Source organism: Pteronotus mesoamericanus, unplaced genomic scaffold, assembly GCF_021234165.1.
Source record: "Pteronotus mesoamericanus isolate MK-2021 breed Mesoamerican mustached bat unplaced genomic scaffold, CSHL_Meso_final contig_180, whole genome shotgun sequence".
Lineage (NCBI taxonomy): Eukaryota > Metazoa > Chordata > Mammalia > Chiroptera > Mormoopidae > Pteronotus > Pteronotus mesoamericanus.
The window spans coordinates 5170544-5176920 of NW_026555076.1; the positions used below are offsets into that span (position 1 = coordinate 5170544).

The following is a 6377-nucleotide window of genomic DNA, read 5'->3' on the forward strand; positions in this document are numbered from 1 at the left end:
AGTATGTTAGTAATAATATTATCCCAGGTGACCCAGAATATACAAATTAATACACTAACATGTTATCATATTTATATTGGATAAATCTAGGTGACATATTACTGATGATTTTAATATTCTCTATTATATTCTATTTTATTCCCTAATTTTTTTCTAAAATGACGTGTATTACTCTTGTTTTTAAATTGTTCCTTGTGCTCTCCAGTAGCCACAGCCATGAAGGCCAAGCTGTGTCGTTTCAGGGGGTACAAGATCTACATGGGACATGGGAGGTGCTTAAGCCAGGACCAACGGGAAACTTTATCAATTTCTTAATGCACAATGAGAGTTAGCGTTCCTTTCCAAGAGGAATCCTCGACAGATAAACTGGACTGTCCTCTACAGAAGAAAGCACAGAAAGGGACAGCTGGAAGAAATTCAAAAGTAGAGAACCCGCCATGCAGTCAAATTCCAGCGAGCCATCACTGGTGCATCCCTTTCTCATATAATGACCGAGAGGAATCAGAAGCCTGAAGTTAGAAAAACTCAGCGAGAACAAGCTATCCCTGCTGCCAAGGAAGCAAAAAAGGCTAAGCAAGCACCTAAAAAGACAGCTTATGGCCACTGGCAAAGCTCCCACAAAAGCAGCACCTAAGCAACAGATTGCAAAACCTGTGAAGGTTTATGCTCCTTGTGTTGTGGGCAAATGTTAAGTTGGCCAACCAGATTTTTAAATAAAGATTTAACAAGTTAAGAATTTTTTAAAAAATAAATCGTTCTCTGTACTACTTTTATAGGTCAGAAAAATATACTTTTTAATGTGTTAATTTTATAAACTGTATGGACAACATGACTTAATGTATATGAATTCAATTAGGATTAACAAACATTAATTCTGAGGTGCTACCAGAGTTAACCAAACTGTGGGGTTTGAGGAGATGGTCCTCCGGTCTGCTCAGTCTGCCCAAGACCTCTGACATCAACTGTAAGTTGGGGGTAACTAAGGCCACCCTCAATTTTAATAATTTACTAGAAAAACTCACAGAACTCACTGAAAGCTAGTGTATTCATAGTTATAGATTATTACAGGAAAAGAATGCAGTCAAAAAAATTAGCCAAGGGAAGATAAGCATAGTATAGAGTCTGTGAAGGTTCTAAGCATGAAGCTTCTGTTGTCTTCCCATCACATTCTTCCTTGGCAGTGTCCAGAGTCTTTACTGAGCCTTCATTGATTGGTTTCCCATGTAGTTTAACTCACTTACCAGGTGTATGACTCAAATGGACTGCCATAACAAAATCCTGTAGCCAGCTATTACCCAAATCACCCCCCAACAAACCTCGTCTCCAAATGTCACCACTTTAAGAGTTAAAGCTTCAACATATAAATTTTTTTTGGGGGGGGGAAACAAACATTTAACCCATAACACCAGGTCAGCTGATACCATATGACTAAAGACTTCAAACCACAAGATGGGTCTTTCTAGCATAGTCAGCCCTACACTAAGATGTAGTGTGGCCAGCCCCCTACCCTAAGCAGAATAGATTATTGCACAGCAGCTGAAGGCAAATGTCAGACCTCCTTTTGGGAAAGGCCAAATTCTTTACTACACAGATGGTATACATACATATATACAGTCACTCTTTTAAAAAAATGGTTTAACTTGATAAAGTACAATAAATAAACAGCTTTATTCATTATTCTTCACCATTTACTGTCTTCTGATATAGACTCTCCTTTCTCCACCTGTTGACAATATCTTGGCAGATCTTGTAGCTGTATACACTCTAATGTTAACTATAAAAATAGTCTGTCTGATCTTAAATACATTTTAAAGCTTTTCCTCTTTGCCTCTTCACATCAAATCTGCGGTCTGGTACCTGCAATAAGGATGAGGCCTATTTTTTTTTTCTCTCCCCCTCTACTTCTTTCCCAATCTTTTTGATGTCTTTCCAAGATAGGATTTGGATGCAATGGAAAAATAGAGCAAATCTTTTAATGGTTGGATACTCCTATATTCCAGTTGTGAGCACATTCTGTCATGTTAGCCATTCATGAATTTATGGAACCTCACACACAACATGTCCTACTTTTTGGCTGGCCTCTTTCCACCCTTTTCTTAGTTCTGTTCCCCAGTCCACAACTCCAGATCAAGCCTACTGACCCACTGTGGCATTCTTGGGGCCCAAGAAAACCCTTGCCTCCTGGCTCCACAAAATGCTATAGCGTTATTTGCTTCCTGGGCTATCTTCTCCTTCACTTTGTCATTAAATTTACTAAGGATAGCATCCTGTTCTTTGATTTTCCAGAAATAAGTGTGTATCAGTCTTTCTCTTCACGTATACCCCCAAACCCTGGGGAAACACGTCAGTTTTTTCTAAGAATTCTCTCATGCCTTATGTCATTAGGAGATTTATCGCTTAGCAAGCTTAAGGTCCAGAGAGTGAGAAAGATGTTAGTCTTCCCCATTATAGACAACTCATCTCTATGAATGATTCTTTTAGGCACCTCTCTTCACTTGATGGTGGTGGGACAGGAAAGACACAGGAGAAGGAAAGAAAGGGAACAGCATTCTCTACTCTTTTATTTCCTTTAAGTAATTTCCTCAGTGAAACTTCCAGTCATTTTTAACAAAGACTGAAAGTGGTAATCGTAGTTGTTAGTGAAAGGAGCAATTTAATCGTGTCAGTAAATTATATTTACTATGTTTGTTGCTTTCTTTGAATGTGGGAGTAATATATCACTTGGTCTGCAGCTTTGGGGATTTAGCCAAACTTTTTCAAGATGATAGAAAGTGTCCCAGTCAATATCCTTGAACATATGACATATGTTACCAAATTCATTTGCTGCTCACAAAAACTAAGGTGTATTGAATTTAGATAAACTTTGGGAAAAATATTATTTCTGATTGATAGGTCTTATTCTAATCTAGCATTTCCTATTTCTGGTTTAGAGAAGCAGTACTCTGAAGAAGGGATCCTCAGACTCCCAGCATATTAAAGATTCTGAGAAATCATGACAATGCTCTGTACAGAACCACAACAAAAGTCAGTGGATTAAAATAGCATTAGTTTATCTTTGAGCATCTGTTTGTCATGTGGGGATTGGCTGGTCTCAGTGAAACTTGGCTAGATGGTGCTCTGCAGGCGGTGGTGACTGGGTCCTTCTCCTAAGTTAAGGACTGAGGCAGAGTGGGTGGCCCAGCATCAGTGTCTTTCATTCACCTTGTGTCAGAGAGGTAACCAGCGATGTCCCTTCCTCTCCTAGCACCAGCAGAGGTACAATTTAATAAACCTCCTATATGTGGTCCCTTAAGGTCCAGGCTTGGCATCGGCACAGTCTTACTTCTGTGTATTTACCTTGGTCAAAGGAAGTTATTTGACCAAGTGTACAATCAAGAGGTCATGAGACACACCCATGATGAGGCAAATGGCAAGGGTGTGGGTGCAGGGAAGGAAAAAAAATCAGGACAATAATTCAATCTCAAAAAGTGGACCAAAAACTTACCTATGGGGTCAAAGATAACTCCTAATGGCTTACTTCAACCACCAGCAAAATTCCTTGAAACAAGTGATGATGAAGTCTTTCAATAAGTTTCAAATTTAGAGTCAGAATCTATCTCTGCTACCTTTATCAGAGTGACCGTGGGTCAGATAACACTATTTTCCTAAAGTTTAGCTTCCTCATATGTGAATGCAAAATAAAGAGTAATAAATTCCACTTCACTGGTGATGAGCAAAGAAAATAATGTGAATGATTAAATAATTCCCAGTTTTATGTATTGTGTTGTTTACTTTTTTTTTTGTTACCATCATCATTTGTATGTTAAATTTCATAACTGCCATGTTTTTCTTAATCTATTCAATTCCCTTTCAGTTTTGGACAGTAGGTCTGAACTTTTCAAGGCTTTATAACTTGTATCCCATAGCTTTTTTTTCTTCCTAATCAACTCCAGTTCCCTTTCCTGAGTGCCTCTTATCTCCTACTGCTTTACTACTTACCAACCCATTCTACCCAATGTAGCAATGTAGTACTTTAAAGAGAAACCTGATCATACAGATATACATATACACATTTCACTCTTCTTTAAAAGGCCAAAGAAATTAACATAGGATATAAGATAACAAGTCTTGCATATTATCCTTTTCCTTTTTCCTTCCATGTCTTGCAACACCCTTCCCTTAAATTTTTTACAACTTGTACATCAATCTGTCTTCTACCAGGAGTCCTTTCTCACCTTCACTAATAAAATCTCCCTCTCCTTCCTTTCTCATTCAATCACCACTAAGTTGACCAAGCCTTTGTCAAAACCTCTTACCTTGGTCATTTCACCCATTTTACAATTGCTGTGTACCTTTCTGATACATTTGTAGGGTAGGAAATAAACATTTTTCTTTACTTGTTTTAGGTTCTCTAGCTGGGACTCTGTAAATTACACTATCCAAAGACAGATTAATAAGAGAAAAACAAAGACAGCATTATTAACATGTATATCATGCCTGTATAATTGGGATAACCCAGAGATGAGTAACCCAAAAAGGTGTTTAGACTTAAATACCAACCTAAGCTAAAACAAAGAGAAAGGGGTCTTAAGCTTCTGGGATGAAGGGTGACCAGGAAAAGTATTGTGAATAAGCATTGGCTAGTAAAGTTTACTATGCAGATTTAAAGTCAGTGGGTACAGTAACTTCATTAATAAGAGTTGTTTAGAGTCTTCCTCTTCTTGGTATAGGTGAGAGAGATATGGTTTACAAATTGAAATTTCTCTTATAAATGGAAGTTTCCTTTACAAAATAAAAAACTTGTACCTTGTTTTGAGAGCCTTTCCGCTCTCTCTGTTAACCCTTAGTGGCTTGCAGTTCAAAATAACCCATATGCTAACATTATTAATGTCTTTCTTATTAAATCAATTATGGGTTCCAAAAGACAAGAAATACGCTGTATCTTGCAAAGCGCATTCCCCAAGTTCAAGATATGTGTTTATTAGAATATTTTGACTTATTCTCTATAGTGTAGGATAAAAATAGTTTATAATATCTAGGATTGTATTATGGTAACACAAAAAACATAAAAGGAAACATCGTATAGATACTCATTTCTGGTCAGAATAATTTTAACTTTTTTTCTTAGAATCTGATTTCTTTTTAAAATCAAGGTTTCTCTTAAATTATATCTCTCAATATGTTTGTAACATCCCCTTCTTTAATTCTTTCACATCACTCTGTTCTTTCATCTTCAAAATAATATTTAAAATACTGAACCTTATATTAACTTGATTCCATACCCAGAAATCCTGAATTTTGGTAAAACCCAAGGGCTAAATAAGCTAAAAGAAACACTGATTTACATGAATGGGTGAAGTCTTTACCCTCTCAAATTCCTGTTATAATTAGTTTCAGAAGAACAGATCCATGTTATGTCTATTTCTATTCCTTTCCTCATCTGTGACAGGGGAGTGAGTCATTAGAATTTTAATGTCAGCATTACATGCCAGCAGTGGTCTGTTGTTAAGCTCTAGCTACTTAAATATTCTGAATTCTGACTGGCTAAATCCATTCTACCTTTTATTGTAAGGGAACGGGAATAGGCTGCTAATCAAACAAGAGAGAATGGAAAAGGTCAAATGAGTGCAAAATTATCTGTCTATCATTAAATGGTGACAGAATTAGAAGGCTTGCTTTTTGTGACTAAGATTGAAATTGGAACATAGAATGTCACCACATGAATCCTTTAGATTGACAAGGAATATAGTTAGAGTAGAAATGGTAAAGGATTAATTATTTTAAAATATTTTTATATAAAAATTCTGAAAGGATATGTTTTTTAACCACAGGGTATGGTTCTAATAATGAAACAGTGTTCTAAATAATAATAGGGTGTTGATAAGGTGTTGTTTTGAACCCATCTGAATGCAGAAATTTTTAGCTAAGTATTTAAAAAGAATGCAAATTCTCTTCTTGAAGTAATTCATGTTTCACTGTGATAGTTTAATTTTCAGTTTGGTCTTATGTTTGTATTTTTAAAATTCAAAAATAATTGTTTTGAGTTTAAAAATTGCTATTCTTAGAAAAAAATATGTCTCTATTCCATAATAGTGTTTGGCTACATTTTAACCTTCATATTCAGTTCCCCTTCTTTTCCCAGAAAACCTGTAGAATATACTCCTTTAGATTTCTAATTTTTCATGTATTTAAACAGACTCAAATATATCATTCTACAAAATGATTTCTTTTGCTGTTGATTGGCTCAAATTTGCTTTTAACATCTTTGTCATTAATTAAAAATATATAATAATAAGTTTCTGCCACATTTCAAAATTGAAATCTATGCACCAGCCACCAAATCGGATGTTTTTTTTTACAAGGCATTCATTTTATTTGTGAACTATTCAGAATGATTG

The 6377-nt window shown here is 35.8% G+C and overlaps 1 pseudogene; it reads left to right on the top strand.

Moving 5' to 3' along the window:
• Positions 1–216: 216 nt before the first annotated feature.
• Positions 217–692, top strand: LOC129065508 (60S ribosomal protein L24-like; annotated as a pseudogene).
• The last annotated feature ends 5685 nt before the right edge of the window (positions 693–6377 follow it).